At 43.3% G+C, this 21055-nt stretch overlaps 1 protein-coding gene across 1 annotated transcript in view; it reads left to right on the top strand.

The window, feature by feature from the left end:
- The first annotated feature begins 475 nt into the window (after positions 1 to 475).
- Positions 476 to 21055, top strand: part of mef2d (myocyte enhancer factor 2d) — a 108309-nt gene continuing 87729 nt past the window's right edge. The window contains exon 1 of the mRNA XM_073485978.1: positions 476 to 626. The gene's annotated coding sequence lies outside the window, so the exon portion shown is untranslated. The remainder of the gene's footprint in view (positions 627 to 21055) is intronic.

Below are 21055 nucleotides of genomic sequence, written 5' to 3'. Positions count from 1 at the left end.
CTTTTACAACACGAATATGATGTTATATTTACTGTAGAGACGCTGAACGGTGGCTTACATCTGCTCCGCTGGGTAGATGCACAACTTAAATCCACGTTAGGGGGTCTATGTGATGTCATTTTTAATTTTAACACGTAAATATTAAGATGTTAAAACACTTTAAACGCGTGTAGTTGTGTGTAATCACACGTGCCGACTGTAAACTCTGATTTAATATTAAATAAATCAGTTAAAGCGGAGCGAGTGCGCTGTGAACACGACGGGCGGAGGGATATAAACTCTTAACACATGATGTCGCCATCAGCCCTTCCTACTTCGCCGCTCACCTTCCAGCAACTCCGCGCAGGGGCGCTGTGATTGGTGGAGGCGGCGCGCACGGCTCGCTCCCATTGGCCCGCGCTTCCTGTCAATCATAAAAGCAGTGCCCACAGGATAAGATAGGCACCATTTGCCATAACTAAATAGTTACCTTGTACATCAAGTAAAGGGAGAATTGTTGTTAATTGGCAGCGCACCGCGGCCGGCGGACTCTTACCTGCTCCTCCACGCTCACACCTGCTGAATGCAACACAAGTGTGACGTCTGACGCTCGCGTGTCATCAAACAGATGTGGATACAGAGCTCGGGTAAGTCTTCACCAGCTTCTATTTGCCTCATTTGTGTTATTGCCTCTTCCTGTGTCTGTGCGCTTGTGACAGTTGTGTGTCTGTCGGTGTTGTGTTAACTCTGAGGGAGGCTGTGCGCCCCGACCAGCAGCCCTCAGCCTCCCTCAGCGGGTTTCGTGTGTGTGTGTCAAGGACACGCAGCGCTGCTTCGTGTAGTTTGTGTTGCTAAGTTAACATCAGTATCACACTTACAGCTGCTTCCATTCCGACTGTCTCTTACTTGCGTGCACGTTTTCCCGTCCCGCACACCACCTTCTTGGAAATAAACGCCCCGCAGCAGCCCCGGCTGAGGGGTTCGTGCGTTGTGTGCGCAACAGTAATACCACTCCATTAAGGGAGCTGTCAGGAACGATTTACGACAAGTGTCAGGCTGCTTTCTGTGGATGCGATTTCTCTTCATTTCTGCAAAGTGGATTTAATCTCAACTTTTTTTTTTTTTTTATCGCGCCATCAATTTGGTTCACGCGTCAGATGGCAGCGCAAAGTGGGCAGATGAAGAGAGAAAACAGTGTTGTGCCTCAGGATCTCTGTAGTTCTTTATAACAAGAGAAACACACATATATCCTTAAAGCTGTTGTGTCTGTCGAATCATTTTATGTCTCTTTCATGAGCCCATTTCCGACAATTGTGCTCTCATCGCTGTGCGTAATTGCTTTTCTCCCGGGAGAGAGAGTGCCATCAAACTTCTAATTTCCTCCTCCAACCCGGAAACCATTTTGCTCGTGGAAGCAGCCCTGTGTTAATGATGGCATCAATAAACCCGAATAAAAACTCCTGTCAAGTTCAGCTCTGAGGTTTGTCTTTGGCTCATGATTTGCGTTTTTTCCCTCTGGTTTGGCCGCAGCTCAGGAGAGGCAGGTGACTGGGATTAGAGGGCAACAAGACAATGAGAATGTGTCTCTGGAGGGGAAGTCTCTGCTGTCAGGAGGCAGGAGGAACTGTTATCTATTACATCATTATCTAGTGCAGCAGAGGGATGTGCTGCAACACGGACGGATGAGTGTTTCAGCAGCGCCTGCAGGTAAAGTCCAGGTTGCCAAAAAGGTGTCACGGGGATCTCGAGGGAGACAGTCCAGATAAGGGTGCTGAGTCCCGGCAGTCAGAGGAGGAGAGCAGATTAGCCGTTTCTTACGCGAGTCTTTGGCAGCAGGACGCCTCAGATGCTCAGTGTTGCCAATGTTTGACCAAATAAGACACGAGTAAACTGCCATGATAAGACTTTAGTGATTCCTCAGCAGAGAAATCAACTTGTTAGAGTCCCATTTCTGCCCAGACACAACAAACCCATATCAGCCATGAACGGTGACTGTTGTGTTGCCTCACGTCGCCAAAAAGCTGCACTTGAACACACCGCAAAGACTACAGGCGACGGCAAACTGCGTGAGAGGAAATGGCTCTCGATACCACAAGGTGGCGATAGTCTGTCGTTGTCATTCAGGAAAGGAAAAATGTGGATATACAAGCCGTCGTTACGATAAAGCAGTGTTTGCCTTTCATTTTCGCACCACTCTCGCTAATATAGCCACTTCTGATCGAGAATATGTGTGATGAAAAAGATGCAAATGACGCTATCGACGAGGTGTTGGCGAAAGATAAGGAGAAGCCGTGCTACATGGGTGAAAGTACGGATACTACAGCGACAGGCTCGAGGGGCTCCCCTTTTATTTTTCCTTTTCTAGAGCACGTTCGAGTCTCTTAAATATAACCCCAACACCAAACATGTCCTGCAGACTTCCTCCTGAAGCTCTCAGTTCAAATAGCATCAGATAAGAGTGCTACAAACACCCAAACTGTCAATATTAATCAAAAAACTGAGTCATCACGATTCAAGATTTTTTAGGTAAAGGTGTTGGAAATAACAACCCGGAGGTCTGAAGTGGAATCAGAGTCAGAACTGCGTCCAAAAGAAATCTTGCCAACATCAGATCTTCTTCCTTCTCTCATCTCTTTTCAGTCTAAAGCTCCAAATCTTCTGTTTGAAAGTTTGCTGCCGTTTGAAGCAACCAGTATTCGTTCAACAATTCCAGCGTCAGAATAAAAAAAACTTGTGAGTTTTGTCAAATTTCACCATGGAGACAGGTTTATGTCAGCACCTTCCTTTTTTTTATTGTCTGAGGTGTGAGCGAGCGTGGGTTTTGGCTGACAAACAAAAATAAACGCTCTGTTGTTTCTGACGTTGTCAAGATGTCAAAGCTAATAGGAGCTCTGAACCAACACACACACACACACGCACACACACACACACACACACACACACACACACACACACACACACACACACACACACGCACACCTTATCTCTTCCTTCCTCCCACTGTGAGATGCGACCATGCCGTCTTTGTGGGCCTTGATTCTGGGCATTATTGAAGGCCCGTATCCTCGCCATCCTCTCCATCAGCTGCTCGTTGGACTGTGAGGACGGAGGAAAACGTTGATGATGCACTTTAAAGATCCGACACCTCTCTCTCCTCTCCTTACATTACATTCATGCAGCAGCAGTCTCACATTTCTCCTAAGTCTCTGGAGGGCTCTCCCTTTCACTCGTGTACTCACACAGGAACACAATCCATAAATTGAACCAAATATTGTAGCTGGACTTGTTCAGTGAAAAGGGGCTTAAGCTGCTGATAACTTATGGGCTCAGCTCCAGTAATGGGCTTTTGTGTCCCTGAGAAGCGTGACTGCAGGCGAAGCTGTACGCCTAGCTCTCATCGACAGAGCAAAGCTTCCATGCCAGGACAAAAAAACTTAAGGAGACAGTTTTTATAGTGAAAGTAATCTTGGAATTAATTCCCCTGAACATCTCATCCAAATTCTCAGAGTTTTTTGCGAGGAAAGCAGGACTGAAGCCGAAGCCATGTGCTCCATCGTGTGCTCTGCTGGCTACAGTCAAAACACAGCGGGAGGAAAAAAACCCCACCCCCTCCTCTGCCTCCTTGTTTCTGTTAATTTGAGGAAGTACAATCATTCTCTCCTGCCGCAGCTTCCTGCTGAATTGCAAACACAGGCGGTCGGCCGTCGTGCTCTCCAGACATTACAGAGAGCGTCAGAGTCGTGCACAGCCATGTCGCTCCAGCAGATAGAAGTTCAGTGTGAGGTCTTTAAGCTTGTGTGTCTGGATGCACCAATCACATCAGTGTTTAGTTTATATTATCGCTTAATCTGCTAATTATCTTACTTAATGCCATCTTTTTCTGTAAAATATCAGAAAATTGTGGAATAAATCTGCTCTTTATGACTTCTCAGTATCCAATGAGACGTCCTCAAATATCTTTCCCATGTATCAGTGTTTTCCTTGTGTCTGTGGATGCAGTTTCACCTTATTTAGACCATTATTATATCCATGTGTGTATGTGAATAGTAAGTAAGGCTGGAGCACATAATAAATAATCAACTACTAAAAAGAAAACGTCCAAAAAAAAAGTCCACTGGAGACAAACTACAACTATTAGAGCTGTAATCTAGTCAGTTTAGATTCTCTCCATATTGAGTAAGGTGGTGCCAAAACAAGCTCGGGGCCTGATGTGTGGAAAATCCTGTATACATTTAATTTACTGTAATATATGACGAAGGAAAACTCCCAAGACTTCCAGTTCCCTATTTTGATGAGTAAAAGGAAGGGAGGTTTTAAGCTTAATTTCTAAGAAATATGTTGTTCTGACTCTTTTTATATCAGAAAAAAAGAAAATCAAAAAAATATTAACTATAAGGTCCATTAGTAGCTCTTATGTATCACACAACCTTCCTTAGGAGATGGATTTTTTGTCCCATTGTCATTAAAATGGTGAAACTTACAACATTTTCCATTGTTTTCAGAGCACTTTGAGGAGTTTTTCTGCCAGTTTAGCTTTTTGTATTTTGAGGCCAACATGCAAATCTATGTATATGTAGATTTTGTTGCTAAACTAAGTGTAAGTGTACCTCAAGAGGCAGCTGGATCCATTTTGTCGGGCCTCTAAGCGTCCTACAAGGAGCTGCTGGCAGCTACGGGCCGGGTTTTAGATGCTTTAGATTGCTTCGAGCTTGATTTACCAACTGGCTCTGCTGGTGGTAGCGCTCTCCTGCTGTTGATCTGATTGGCTGAAGTTAGCCTGTGATAGACAGATGGTTCGTCCAATCACCTGCCAAGTATTTTTTTTGAAAGTCTCTGCCTATTTCCCAAACATTTTCCTCGGCTCTGCCAGATCGTTCTGTGTAACAAACCATCCAGCACCATCAGGTTCAATGTGAATGGAGTCGATTGAAGTATTAACATACGATACGCAGATTTGATTAGTTCATCAACAGGAAATTGATTGATGTTTGTTTCGATGATCTTTCAAGCAGAATTCCTCAGTTATTCTGGTCAAACGTGAAGATTTGTTGCCTCTTCTTGTTTAATGTCATTGTAAATTAAATACCTTGTGTTTATTTTGGAGATGTCAGCTCGGACTCAAACAACATTTATCCTGTTTTCTGACATTTACAGATTAAATGATAAAACCAGAGCTGAGCACCGGCTCCTAAATGTTGCTGTTGGCTTTGTGCGAGCTGAGACACTCGAGCTGAGACACTCGAGCAGAGACGTTCTGTGAGGAGACGAAGAAGGTTCAAACCAATTCGTTTGAATTAAAACTAAAGAGCAAGTGAGCAGCGACACATTAATCCCCTGACAGATTTTCCAGAGCTCTCCATTAGTCAAGACCCTCCAGACTTTCACGGTGGACCCGGAGGGGCTTCAGCGTGCACTGTAATTTTAACTGGGGTCTAATTTTCACTAATCAATTTGTTTGTTGGCCAGGCTGAGTATCGACGGGCTTTAATCACTGCTGAGGCCAGCCGGAGCAGAAAATGACATCATCACGCTGTGGAGGTTTTAAAGTTTGTTTTCTGCTCTGACACCGTGAAGCTGGATGGAGAAGTGTTGAGTTTGAGTGCTAAATGGAGGCGAGCTGAGCGCCCGCAGCCTCCTGCCACCTCATTGATTTGGCTGTTTACCTCTTCGCCCCAGACTCGTACAGTAGAGCTTTTGGTGGACATGTGTTTCTGCGTGCGCTCGCCTGCAGCTGACCCGTGCTCTCATCCCACGACGGCAGAAAAAAAAAAAACCTCTTCTTGTAAGCCGGGGTTAGACGAGCACGCCCCCGCGACTGCTGTCGAACCGAAAGCCCTCGCCCCACAAGCCGTGCTCCTTTTTCAAAAAACGGACGAAAGCATTTCAGCAGAAAGGAGCAATTACTACCTGCTCTGCTCGTGTTGCTTTCATGGCCCTCTTTTGTGTTGCTGATTCCAGGGCAGATTTTGTCCGCGGCTGTTCCCACGCTGAGCGAGGAGAACAGGAAGAACTCAGCCGCGCAGCAGGCCTCTGCCTTCTGCTATTATGGCTATGATTCAATCATGGCAGGGCAGCGTTTTACCCCAGCACACCGAGAGAGGGAAAGAAACATCCTCTCTCCTCTCTCCGTTAATGGAACTTAAAGCCAAAGGTGTTTTTGTACAAAGAGGGAGACCATCAGCCACTTAATGTGGGAAGTAACAGCAGCTAGCCTCACCTCACAATCCACTCTCCCCCCCTTTACTGCACTTTCAAAATGGCCTCCCTTCTGTGCTTTGCAGCCAGAGAAGCAACACGCAGGGTGGAGGAACCAGACCGGGCGAGATATGCCTCTCCCGGCGCTGCTCATCACGCCTACTGTTTGTTTGCTTTGGCCTGAACTGGAGCGGCGAAGTCGAGTGTGTTACAGTTACAGTTTTGGATTCGGTTCATTTTCTGTTTCACATTCTCAAATTAGCAGCAAAGCAAAGCAAAAGTTCTGTGACTCACAAATTCGCAGTTGCTCACGTTCGAAGCAGCATTTTTTTAATGGCAGCGTGGGAGGATTTTTTTAATGCCGCTTCACCCATGAATGAACTTGTTTCTCTTTGAGTAATCTCTCGAGCCGACAGCGATGATGATTACACAAAAATGTAAAGGTGAGAATGTCGTCGAAAGGAAATGAATTACCGACTGGTCTGACGATCGATGAATCGTGTTTTCAGCAAAAATGACGAACGTTTGCTTCGTCATTTATTTATTTATTTGAAGGTGTCGAAATTTTTTGGGACATTTTACAGACTAAATGATCAACGGTGAAAATAATGTGCAGATTAATGGATGGCGGTCTGGTATGTTGCTGGCTGTTTGGATCACTGTCGAGAGGATGTTGATGATATAATTGTTGTACAGCTCTGATCAGTTTTCACTGGTTTCTTTTAGTTATTCTGTAATCAAACAACAGGAAATGAATCGACAATTTAACCTAATTAACCATCAGTCGTCATGGACTCTGATGAATTTAACAGAATAAACAATCAGGAGATAATCCTGGATCATGCATTAGACATTAAGTTCCTGACATTCAGAGAATAAACATCGACTAAACGATTGTTTCAGCTGCGTCACACTCCTCAGTCGTTACTAGTTATTGGAAGGAAACTCGAGCACACTGTGAATGTTCGGAAATCACAGAGCTGAAGTGATTTTGATTCCTGTACATTCGTCTGAGCGTGAACCTGCTCTGCTCTGCTCTGCTGTAATCGTCCAGCTCTCATTTTCACAGCAGCTGCGAACACTTGAGGAATAAAAACTGACTCCCAGCATCCATCCTGTCCAGTCTGCGCTCCAGAGCTGCTCTCCAAGACGTCAATATAAACCTCAGTCTACCATCGAACTGTAGGGAACAACATACGCCTGAAACCCCTCGGTTTGGTTTCTGTGCCGTCAGTCTGACCTTTGTGAAAACGCCAAACCGTAAGCATCGAATAAGCCACTCGAACATGCGTGTTGGACTCAGTACTGAGCCGCCGAAATGTTTCCTCAACACCAAGAACGGTCGAGAACATGAGCTGACATTCTCAGATTTAGATTTGTGATGTGATATTTCCTGATATTGATGATGATTTTTATTCAGGTCATCTTGTACGGCTGAGTTTGGCTTATTTTTTGTAAAATCTTGAAACTGGTTTGGAAAACAGAAACTTGAGTTTTGATACTTGGACATCTTTTAGACCCGGAACAGTTAGTTGATGGTTGTTTTAATCGTCTTTGATGGTAAATGTAGTTCAGGCACTTTAAAATGGAAAAACAAACAATGTGAAGACAGAGCTGTGAAGCTTAATCAATTAATTCTCTAATCCTCAGATATCTTGATAATCGATTTATCGGGTTGACGAACAAAAAAAATCTGAATTCCAGCTTCTTCAATGTGAATATTTTCTGGTTTCTTTCCTCGTCTGTGACAGTGAACTGAACATCTGACATATTTATCGACCAGACAACTAATCGATTAATCGGATGAATAACCATCAGATTAATTGACATTGAAAATCCTCATTAATCGCGGCCCTGTGTGAATAAAGCCGCCTGAGCTTCTTGTGACTGTTTTTCACTCTTCGGTGACATTTTGTCGACCGAACTCTTTTTATTGATTAATCAGGACAACAAACTAATGATGATAATAATTAGTTGCAGCCCTGTAAAGACTTCCAGACACCCAGCTGTGCATGCGTAGTGTAATTGTCCTATATTTGCCAACATGTCCTCCCTGCTCGGACCCTCGGGGGCCACAGTGAAGGATTAGGGTCCAGAGGAGTCGTGGCTGCAGGGCAACAAACTGCCGTTACTTACACAGGACTAATCCCCCCGTCCTCCAGCAAGCTCCTAATTGAGCCATCATCAGCTGCTGATCTACGGGTTAAACATCAATTAAGGTAATGAGCATATAGAGAGGAGGAGGAGGAGGAGGAGGGTGGTGGTCCTCAGTCCGGAGGTTCAGGGAGGTGATGCAGACCCACCCTGAAGAGGAGGAGTGATGATGGTGGCGGTGCAGGATGGAGCCTGATGGTGGTTTGTTGTTGGTTTAGCTGTGTTTGTGTTGGACAGGCTGCCGTCTGAGCTGCTGCTCAGCTGCTGCTGGACACTCACACACATTTTCAGCTGATGTTATCATCGCTGTCATATTTAGAAATCATACCAGAAATGTTCAAAGTAATGAGATCTGGGGTATGATTCTCAAAATACATCTCTGTTTCCGTCACAGAGTGATGTCGCCCAGTGAAACCTTGTTTTGGTGCCGTACTGTCGGACTTCTCGGTTCACCTTCAGCGCTTCACCATGAAAACTAGTTTTACTTTTACGACTTAAAATTGAAAATAACTCAGTGATGACTGGAATACGTTGTTCAGAAGTAGCCAAGCTTCTCGCTGAAGGTCTCGTGTGCTGATGTAGGTCATAGAGAGGCATCAGGATTCAACTGAAACTGTTTCATAAGTAGTTAAAAGTTCCTCGTGGTCCATTTCATTAATCGTTTAATCAATAAAATGGCACATGACGAAGCTCCCAGAGCCCAAAGTGACATCATCAGATCGTCTTATCATCAGTCCAACTCGCCAAAGAAATCAGATTACAAACAAAAGCATCTACAAACAACACATTCCCCGGTTTGAGAGGGGCTGTGCAGTGATTCACTCGCTGTATTGATTAGATTTAATAAAAATATCCAGATAGTTATGATGTCATAATGATTTCAAGTCATCTTGGTACAAAAACCTGTTTTCCAGTTCTTATTAAAATCCCCCAAATCTCTCAGTACTTGGTGAATTATATGACTATATAACTATATTGTTATCTTAATCATAGTAGATTTTGGATAATATGTTATAAGTGTTGTCTCTTCCTGGTTTTAAAGGCTGTCTGACACATTACTGACGATTATTGATCAGAAATCTCATTGTGTTCAGATTTTGTACCAAAAGTCAATGTGCCAATATCGATATCGAGATATTTGGTCAAAAATATGATTTTGTCACCCAGTCCTGGCAATAATGACGTGCTTTCATGTAGATAATATTTGATTGAAATCTTTAATATATACGGACGTACCGCTCGGTGTCTGGAGGTGACTTTTCTAGTCTCTGTGGTTGAAGAAACTGAAATTATTGAAACTGAAACTTCATCAGAACAAAACCCAAAACCCGCCCACGCTGTTTGATTGACAGGTGATCTGTGGACGTGCAGCAGCAGCGTCTCGTAGATTACCGCGCGGAAAATTACATTTTTAAGCATATTTATCCTCGCCGAAAGCTTTTGAGGAAATTAACGATTAAGCCTTTAAAGCGTTTTGTGCAAACAAACACACACATTTGTCTTTAAGGAGGACGTGTTGAAGAATGTCATCTGTCCCCTGAGAGACGCTCAGTTGGTTTATTTAAATAACAGCAGTCAGCCGGGTCGGACGGGGACTCGTCACACCGCCTCTGGTCTGTTTTTGTTGTGATGGCAGAAGCTTGATAAAATCAAACTTCCTCATTATTTGACTTAATGATAACAGATTCTCCTTTTGGGTTTTTGATGCTGCAATATGCTGCAATTTGTCTTCCTGCTCGACTTCATTAGAAGAAATTGTATCTAACGGGGTCAATAAGAAGTCAAACGTGTCTCCACTTCTGGAAATGCTTCTTGCCATGTTAAATTGATCATTCAATATTTAACAAACACTGATGATTCAATCTTTAAACGCGTTATTATTTTATAAGCAGACCTCTTAAGATGACTCATAGATTTAATAGAATCCCAAAATTGCGCCTCGCTTTCATGTCAGCAGTTTAGTGCTCTTCATCGACTCGTTCAAACAGCTGCACAGTGAAACTTTGAAGTCCATCGTGTGTCAATTATAGATGTTTGTCCTCTGAGATGAGATTTGATTGACATTTTTAAAAACATTGATTTAGTGATAAACAGAAGGTGATTTATGACGACCAGGAATCTGCAGCTCCAGCGTCGCTCCGTCTGTCTCGGCTGTATCGAACAGTAAAACGTGTCCGTGTTGATCTCGGTCTTCAGATGTGGTGGAACAGTTTACTTCCTGAATTGGTTCCTGAGGTTGTTTATTTTCCTCGTCCTTCCTTTTTAACAGTTCTTGTGAACTGGGACTCCACCGGTATTTATTTGTTGTAATCAGTGAAATGTGATATGAAACATGAGGAAGTTGTGTTGCTATGAAAACAACCTGATATGTTTGTGGCTTTTGTGGGCGAGTGGCGACTTCATGTCTCAGCTTTCAGCAGGAGCGACACGCTCAGCCTCCGAGCTGTAAAGGGGAAGTTGGATTGCGAATTCCTGTGTGCTGGCGTTTGCCCCGACTGTGTCATCCCGGCCTAAATTATAATCAACCTTTCTGTGGTTGACCGCGGACTTTCCGTTCATCTCACAGATAAACAGAGCAGCAGAGAATTCCTCTGCTCGCTCCTCAGATGATGGATTCTGGGGAAGTAGGGCAGCAGGGTGGCCTGGACTTTAAAGAGTCTTGTCCTGTAATCTGAAAGGTCACAGGATTGTATGCGAGGTGTTCGTCCAAAGTGCCCTTGAGCTGGACACTAAACTCTCCTACCCTCCTCCTGCTCTGATTTCAGCCATGATTTCATTTTGTTTGTAGAAACATGAGTCACACAGCTCACCAGGTCTGCTCACAAAGATCTGTTACATAAAATGTAAAAACGGAAATGAGATTTTTATATATATATATATATAAAAACCTCTGTGTGGTAAATCCCTGCTCAGTTGTTGATTTTTTTTTTTTTGTCTAAAAATACTCAGTTCAGGGCACTAAATATATCCGGTCTGCCTCGGAAGAAATTGCTGGAAATAACCCGCTTTGGAGCCAAAATGGAAATCTGTGCTGACCTCGTTTTGACTACGAGGTAGAAACAAGCGAATGAAAACACTGACGGCATGTAATATTTATTTTCATCAGGGATTATAGAATCCGTAGGACTCTGGACATCTCATTACATTTCATCTCCGGGTGTCTGTGCCGTTTTGTGATCTCGCTCTCTCTCTTCCCTTTTCGCAGTCGGTCGCCGAAGCACTTTATCCAGATTAAGTTGTATTTTCCTTCCTTTAATATACTCTTTACAAACCAAGAGAGGTCATCTGATGCAAAGCTGCCCCAAATGGACATTGTATCGGGTGCGTGGTGGGATCAGAGGACAGTGGTCCCTGGATCAAGACACAAACCTACGGCATCTATGTGGGTTAAATGCAACTTAAACCCATCACAATTTGCAGGATTAACCTTAAATAACAGGAGCTGGAGCGCAGAGAGTCGCAGCACTCTCAGGGTTGCAGCAGCAGCGGCAGCAAGCGGCGGCACTCTGAAAAAACCAGGCCCGGCTTGACCTTGACTGGGCCGTGGTGTCAAAATCCACTTAAATTCAATTTGAATCCATTTAGTTCAGCTTCTGCCAACCTTCAGCAATACAGCCTTTTATTTAAAATTCCATTACGTTCTCAGTAGTCTTGGAGCTTTTAAAAAGTGGCCGAAAAGAAGAAAAGTGACAAAAACCAAACGAACAGAACTGAATGTAAGAGAAGAAACAGAGAGTCTGGACTTTTTAGATAACTGATACTGATAATTTAGTTGATTAATCGATTAGTAGATTGAAATAAAATTAGTTGCCACCCAGTTGGCTAATTGATTAACTGTTTAAGTCATTTTCAAAGCAAACATGTCAAACATTTGCTGCAGTAAATGAAGAGTGTTTGGGTTTTGAACTGTTGGTTGGACAAATGAAGCAGTTTAAAGACGTCACGTTGGCCTCTGGAAAAGGAAAATAAGCATTTTTCACAATTTTGTGACATTTGTAGACTAAATAATCTCTTAATTGTGCAAATAATTGGTAGATTAATCGATAAAAATAGTTGCTGCGCTGTTTTTTCCACCAAATTGCAGAAAAAATCTGCAGAATCTATCGGCAGAAATGTTCATTCATCAAAGCATTTTTAACGGCCGATGCTGATGACATAACCTTGCATAGGTGCTCAAGCCTTTTTTTGTTTATTTAAATCACTATTGTCTTGGACAAGATTCAAATAAAAAAGGTAACAGCTTCTTGTTTTTTGCGTACAGGTTCGGATAACTTGCCTTTTGTCAGCGTGTAAGTTGCGAGCTCTGAGGTTGTTGTTGTGTCTTGAAGAGACCGGGATCTGGAAAACCGTCTACATCCAGTGATTGGGACTACTGAGGACGTATATCCCAAATATCAATACCTAACCGTCATAGATACATGTATTTTGATTTAAATATACAACCTACAATACTTAAGTGTGTTAAACTTTGTTGATTTACCTCAGGAGACCTTTACTTGTCCTCATTTGTCTGAATGTCAAAGGTCAAGGTCGTCTTGACTTAGCTGCAGAACGGTAACCTTGAAGGTCAGAGGGATTTAGTGTCAAGGGCAGTAAAGTAGAGCAGACACCTGCCGACACGGGACCCGAGCAGAAAGACTTCAAGCATTCATGGTCACGACAATGTCCTACCAACCTGTCCTGGTTTAGATATCAGCGTCATGGCAGTGAACTTTTTACCGTTGCATCACGTGTGTGAACCATTTTCATAACTTCATACTCATTATTTCATAACACAGCTGGAATAAAAGGTTACTGACGACGCCAGAGATCCAGTAAGAGCAGCACGACCCGGGAGGATTATTGAGAATCAGAATCGCAAACGACCAGCAAATCGACTGCATTCTGTTCCGCTCGGATTAAAGCTCCTCCGTCCAATGACTGAAGCTGCAGTCTCCACTGTGCACACACTGAGGGTTCACCGGAGGTCGATCCGGTACTGTTGCCAGGGAGCTCCGGAGAACAATGCATCACCAAAGATCATAAAGAAAAGAAAAACAGAAGAAGCTGGGACGAGGATCAAGGAAGCGCTGCACACCTACAAGACCGGAGGAAGCTGCGAGAGAAAAAGAGACGCAGCAGAGAGATTTTATACATCTGTTTTAGGAAAAGTGTTTCTGCCTCGGATGCATCATTCAGTATTCAGAAAACACGGATCATTCTGCCTCCAGAAGCAGAAATGTTTCATAATCAAAGGTCTTTCTGCTGACTCAAAACTTGAATAGTAAGTCGTACTGTAAAGTTGCTTTTTTTTTGCCAGATATGGTTTTTTGTTACAGCGAGTGCCAAAATCTTCCAGCAGAAAGATGCCGAAGATCTGCTAAAGGAAGCTCCCACTGCCGGCCTCCATGTCGTCTCCTAAATTGCTGCTTAAATTTGACTTCTTTTTGGATCACATTTTATTTATTATAGGTTTTAACCTCGTGATACTGCCAGTAGTACTGAAAGAGACGAGCATGAGTAATCAAAAATATCACTTCACTGTTTCGAGGCGTCTCCCTAAATACCAACCGACTCTTTCTCTGGCTGGCTTCCTTTCTTGTCTTGTTTCCTCTTTGCTAATGTTGGCTCAGCCGCGCTGCCTCGGTGCCAAACTTATGACGATTGTTTCAGATGAATGACGTGAGATTAACACAGTCTCCGTGGTGCTTTGTGAGAAGTGTCACGCCGGCTACAGCGCATTAGGATCTGATCCGGTGCCACAGATCCATGTGGTCCAGATTGGTATTTGGAGCTAAAAAAGCTGCGACTTCACTCTTTTGCCAGTCACACTGAAGGAGGAAACATCAGATTGGGGGGGGAATAAGAAGTGGGAGACTTTCAGCTGCAGTGTGAACGCAGCCCGAGTGCCGTGCCACCATACTGACGGGGTTACGATGGCGTGAGAGCAGGGGCTGCTGGCCAGCGCTCCGGCACAGCTGAAATAGCAAGCAGCAGAGCCAGGAGCTGAAACACAACACTCAGGCTTCTCACACTCCCCCCTGCTCTCTCTAAACCTCTCTCTCTGGCTTGCTTCCTCACCTCTCCTCCTCACCCTGCCTCTCTTATATCTGAGGTCCTGGCATTTTTCTTGCTCTTCATCATCCTCATATAGCCTCCATCCATCCATCCATCCCCCCTCTTACTCTCTCCGGGTCCCGCCTCACCATTGAGTTCCTCCCACACCTCTCTCTGTTCCACTTCCAGCGGAGCGCAGCAGAGAGGTTATGGCCTCATTTGAATATCTGAATGTATATCAACCTCCTCCTCGCTGGGGCGTGGAGTCGTTTTACGGTCGCACAGCTGTGGTGGTGTTATGGGACCATCTGCGCGAGGCTCATTGAGTTAGCCACGAGCTAAAGTGGAGTGTGGAGGGAGGGAGGGAGGGAGGCAGCTTATTCCTCCTCCTTCTTCCTCTGTAGTAGAGTAGCCATTACAGAGTTGGGGGGAAGAAGAAGAAGAAGAAGAAGAAGAAGAAGAGGGAGGAGGAGGAGCTTCCGAAGTCACACACTTCCTTATGTTTGTGTATGTGCATGTGATGTTGCCATGACTCCAGGCATGTGTATGTGAGTTCATGCGTGATCACATACACAGTATCTGTTCATGTGTTCAGTGTTATCGAGGCACAAATGTGCGTTTGTGCTGAAATGTTTCATCTTTTGTTAAAAAAAAATAAATAAAAGATTTTTATAAAGATTTTAAAGATGCAAATGCAAAGAAAGAATACAAGAGAATAAGTTCATGGTGCAGTTAAAATGATCACGCTGGGTGTCGTTTGAAAGGGTTACCAGATTGTGTTTTTCTACAAAAACCTTTTCTAATACTCGTTTGACAAAGCAACACTTCTCAAAGGCATCAGAGTGAAAGTCTCAACACGAAGCAGCCGGACAAGAACTTAGCAGACGAGCAAAAATACGGTTTAAAGGAAACGAGCCTACAGAAATACTTCTGCTTTAATAAAGTGCAAAACTTAGAGACAACAGAATGAGTCACCATGATGAGTAATGTTTCTAACTAGCTAAACAGTTCTTTAATAACCTTCATCTCACATACAGAAGCAATCATATCAATTTGCCAGTGTGTTAACTGCATACATTGTCTCATATTGGGTCGGCTCCGTGTGGACTGGACGCTTTCTGCTGAGATGTTGTAGCATCAGTGCCGGTTCGGGTTTACAATGAAACTCCAGAACTTCAGACACATTCTGTTGTTCTGTCTGGTCCGTATCTCCTCTTCACCCCTCGCTATTTTCTGTCTTGCTCCATTTTGCATCCATCAAGCGTGCTGTGCGTCAGTAATAATCATGTATGTGAAACGCAGTGCACTAGTTCTTTAAAGAAACTTTGCTAAACTGCTGAAGGAGGCAAAATTAATGACAAGAAAGTTGTTTTATATCGTAATGCAAAGAACTTGCATCGAGAATTTTTAGTAATCCAGTTACTCGGTACTCGATTTCAGCCCTAGCTGGTTAGCTTAGCATAAAGACTGCAAACCCAAATGCTGAAAATGATATCCTGTGGATTTTTGTTATTAATACACAAAACATGACCACAGTTCCTGTCAAGTTGTGAAGATTTTAAAGGTTTTTGACTTTGGAAACAGAAGTCTGACTAAAAATATCTCAGTAGCCCGAGAGCTGCAACGATTTGTGATTTGTTTGAGTCATTTTTCAGGCAAAAAAGTCAAAACATTTGCCGATTCCAGCTTCTTAAATGTGAGGATCTGCTGCTTTATCTCATCTAGACAGTAAATGAAGAGTTTTTGGGGTTTTGGGCTGTTGGTTGGACTAAACAAGCAGTTTGAAGATGTCACTTCTTCTGCAGATGAATCATTAATGAAAATAATAGTTAGTTGCAGCACTTACCCTTACTGGCTTTATTGGAAGTGTTCAGTCATGCAAAGAAAGACCTCCAGAAAGAGTTTCACCATCTATTGTCTATCTTTTTTGTTTTGTTTTTGAAATTCAGGATCTGAAACCTGCTTTAAGCTGTGAGGACTTCAGAAATAAGGACAGTTTACACAGTGAAATAGTGAAGATTGTGTGGAAGTGGTGTCTGCAGGCCTTGTGTCGTTGTAATCACACTTGAACACAGGAAGAGTTTCTGTGTAGTTGTTTTTTTTTCCTTGTTTCGGTCTGAAGCAGCGTGTCTCCGGCCCCCTTTTCACCACGGAAACAGTGTTTTTCTTTCTTTTGGAGCTATTAAAGAAGGTCTTAGAAGTCATTAAATGTGTGCTCAGAAAGAGTGCAGATACCCTGATGGCTCTTAAAAAGCGCCGCTGAAATCCATTTTCTCTGCTCTGATGTGTAAAAAACCAGCTCACGGCGTCAGCGAGGAGTGTTTTTTCGCGGGCAAAAGCACAGCCGTGCTTTCAGTCGATAGAGAGTGTACTTGTTTTCTGGCGGGCCGTGTCAGCGCAGGCATTAGATAACGCTTTATTTGATGGTGTTCAATGGCTGACTCGTCCTCACCTCTCGCCCAGGCCTCTCCTGCTCTCCAGCCCACACGCGCTCCCATGTAAAAACCAAACGCACACAGACATCCACCCACTGACTCACACACACACACACACACACACACACACACACACACACACACTCCCGTTCTCTCTCTGCATCCGTCCTCTGGAGGATTCTGACAGTTGTTTATGTTATTGAACTGGTTATCACATTACAGCTGGAACATCACCAGGCTCGGAGAGAAAGAGTCCTCCCGCTTTCTCAAGAAAGGCAAAGAGAGTGCGAGCGGGGGAAACAACAAGAGCGGAGGGGAGGATAGATAAGAATGTTTAAAATGTTTCTGCTCATCAGCATCGTCAGGCTGCTTTAATTATTTTGTTTGAACTTTAAGAAAACCACACAGAGTCTCATCTTTAGTCCTCAACACTGGATCACAAAACAGGTCGGTTGTCGTTTTCTCATCCGGGTTCACTTTCTGGAGGAGGACGTTGATTATCAGTGGCTTCCAAGATGTATTAAACATATTTCACCTGTTGTCTGATCTGCCACCTTCAGGCTTACAGTTTGGTTTCTTCTAACCGTAACCACAGTCTTTACCTGAACGTAACCAGTGTTGTTTCTCAGGTAGGACACAGTAAAGACTCCCAGGTCTCTCTCTTTTGGTTTTCAGGTACTTCTTGCATATCTTTGAGAAGTGACTTGGCTCATTATCCTGCTGCAGTATGAAGTTGAGTTTTTTATGTCGAGAGTTAAGGTTTCAATACATCAAGCTGAGTTCCCTCAGAGTTAGAAAAGCAACTTCATCACAGATACAGAATTTGCAAAAATAACAATGACAGACTCAAATCAACAAAAGTCCTGTGCTGTCTTGCAGTGTCTCAGAGGACGAGTAGCTGTAGCAAGGACAAACACTTGATGTTGGCAAAGAAGTACTAGAATTTCACAGTGGATGATTAAAAAAAAAGTCATTTACTGATGACACCACGCTGTTTTTTGCCGCCTCTGCAGTTGGAAAGCTGCACAGAATCTCTCGGTTTTCGGTTTCGGTCGATCTCTAAACCCGCAACCGTTTTGAAAGCTACGCAAAAATGCTGTTGTGCTGCCGTCCACCTGCTAGTGATAAGCTTTTTGTCGCTCCAGAGAAAGCAGATTGTTGCAACGTTGCATTGTGGGCAATGTAGGCACCAGGGTTTGAAAAGGAAGAAGAATGCGTGAAATAAAAAAGGTGATATTTCTGAAATGCTTGACTAGTTGACTGCTTTTCAAAACCTGGAGCCCACATTACCCACAATGCAATGTAGCCACTGAGTGACATCACTGGATGGCAGTTTATCACATCAAGCTTCTTCTGGAGCCACAAAAGACTTTAAACTACCTATAAACACACTTTAATGTGCATAACTGGTGGATTTACCCTTTAAAATGACAGGTTATGATAAACGCCTTCGGCAGGTATGTCTACAGCACCATGGAGATTAGCATTTTAGCATCAGTAGCTTTTTATTTGCATTGAACCTTTAACTTTTTCACCATTAGTCCCGCTTTAGGTAGAGTTAGACAGAATATGAATATGTAATTCGAGCAGCGTTCTGCCTGAGCTCTGTACTTTTATAAAAACACATCCCTGCGTGTTCTGCCTGTTGAGCTGCACTACAAAATGTAAATGACTGTTGATAAATCATTTCCTTTGTCACAGCAGGTTAGAGGTTCCCTGTGAATGATGAGGGAAGAGAAGAAAGAACAGATTTGGTGGTTAAAAAGTCTCTGCACTAGAAGTTACGGAAACTTCTTCTTGCTCTGTTTTGCACACCCAGCAAGAATACATAATCCAAAGATGTGTTTTTTTTCTTCTTCTTCTTTCACCCCATGGTTTTTGTCATCCAATCCAAAGAAGTGCTGCGCTTTCAAATCCCCTCTCTTCTTCCCGGCTTTACTCCTTTTTCTACAAACCGATACTCGTCGTCCTAAATATCCCGCCCGCGCTCCACCACAATTCACTTCGCAGGAAAACTTTGTCAGACAAAAAAAAAAAAGGCGTTGTGGAGACTGTTCGTGTGTCTTCAAATTCCTGAATAAGACTTCTGTGACGGAGCCTTTTCAAAGAAGACGTCTCGCTGAATCTGAAAAAGTTTCACTCGACAATCGAGGAAACATTCACACTCGTGATAAAACGACTTAGAGGTCGATCGTTTTCCTGACTTCGAGCGTGACCTCAGGATTATAAGATCCGCATCATATGGTCAAACTGTCACTGTGATTGTACTCAGTGCTGATTGAAGTAAAAACCTGGGTATTGTGGGTTAAAATGATTATGGATTAACATGACAGCGTGGTTTTCTCCCTCGCTGTAATGCCGGCACCGGGCTCCGGCGAAGCAAAGCAAAGGAGCTTAGTGCTTTCAGCCTGTAGTTCTGGTCCGTGGTAGCATCTGTTGTTCTAGTCGGACACAGCGTACACACTCCCGAGCCACTCCAACACATGCTGGAGGGTCATAAAGCCCCTGTTTTAATGCACTGACAGGCAGAGAGAGAGTGTGTGTGTGTGTGTGTGTGTGAGTAGGTGGGTGATACAGTATGAAGGAAGGCTTTTCACAGAGGACAATTCCTCTGGAGTCACAACAGGTGTGTGTGTGTGTGTGTGTGTGTGTGTGTGTGTGTGTGTGTGTGTGGATTGCTGAGGGGAATTATGAGCCGGGCACTAAAAGGAGGAGGAGGGGTGGAGGGCTTATGAAGGGTCCCCTCTGCCCCACCTGTAGCCTGTCAGCTGTTGTAAGCCTGTTAAAACGTCAGCTGTTTCTGAGGAGAAGTGTGTGTGTGTGTGTGTGTGTGTGTGTGTGTGTGTGTGTGTGTGTTAGTCAATGTCAGGGAGCTCGTGGAGGTTGACGGGGGAGGGCTGGCTCCGTGTGGCCCTCAACGCCCCATTGCACATCAAACGCCTCGTCGCCTTCGGGGATTTGTTTGTGAAAAACACAGCGCCTCGTGCTGCGTCGAGCGAGCGAGCGAGCGCCATGACGGTCTGGTTCCTGCCTCGTTTCTTTCCTGCTCCTGTGTTAAACTGTTAAATTAAAAAAAAAAAAAAAAAAAAAGTTGGACCCTCAAGATTAAAAACAGAAAAAGACAGAACCTTGAAATGCTCAAGAGCAATGTCAAAATTTTAGCTTTAATCCCCCAAAAATAAGTTTGATATCTTCAGAGCAGAAGATGAATCTGTGTGCCAACTACCAAACCCGAAACATGTCTTTATTTGACAAAAAACTAAACTTCATCAAATTCATCTTGTGTTTAATGTTGAAAGACAAAACAGCTGTTGGAAAGGTTTTGCAATAATAAAATGAAAAACATAAAATGTGATCTTTGTCAGGGCAGATCAAAGACAAAGACAAAGAAAACAAGAACAATTACTCAAATACTCGATGATTTTCTCTGGAAACTTTTTGATTGCTACATAAGAAGCTCAGATCTAGAAACAAAGTAACAACAGCTGGACGTCTTGGCAACCACTTTTGCAAAATTTGGCAAGTAAATTAGTTCCACATTTGGTTCTTTTGTCAACAAGTTAAGTGAAGTGTGATTCAGTCGGAGACTTTTAGGACTCTTTGATGCGGTTTTGGTGATTTCAGCTGTTTGGTTCTGACCTCCGCTGTCATGAGCTGTGCTGCTCATTATCGACTCATTTCCACTTCTTCCTTCTCTTCTTTCAAGTATTTAACAGGAGGGCTGCAACTAACCATTATTTTCATTATCAGTTAATCTGATGATTATTTTCTTGATGATAACTACATTTGTAAAATACCAGCACCTTTCCCAGGCGGCATCTTCACCAGTCTGGTCTTGATATTAATTTTACTTTCTTTTTTTTAATTAAGTGGCTCCTATTTATATTGGCTGGTGAGCCCTTATTAAAGTCTGTTTATGGCCCTTCATGGTTATGGCCTACTTCAAACATGGCAAGTTACTTTTACTTCTCAGATTGTGTCATTTGAAGACGTTTTAAAAGGAAGAAGATGTGAAAATATCTTATATTTCAGGTAAAAAAATAATATATTTTGAAATGTTTTTTCAATCTTGTCCCTTAAATCAAATTCTGACCCTCAGATTAATCCAGGTGCTCTCACATCTCGCACATTGTTACTGTTAATAAAGTGTTAATTTCACAATCTGAGCTCACAGTAGCCTATATAAAACTGAAGGTAACTATAGCAACAGAGCCTCTGCCTGGTCAGATGATGATCATTTGTAATTTAAGAAAGGG

This window comes from Pagrus major, chromosome 17, assembly GCF_040436345.1.
Source record: "Pagrus major chromosome 17, Pma_NU_1.0".
NCBI classification, from domain to species: Eukaryota; Metazoa; Chordata; class Actinopteri; order Spariformes; family Sparidae; genus Pagrus; species Pagrus major.
Note: the sequence above shows the minus strand (reverse complement) of the source record. Positions and strands in the feature narration are given on the sequence as shown.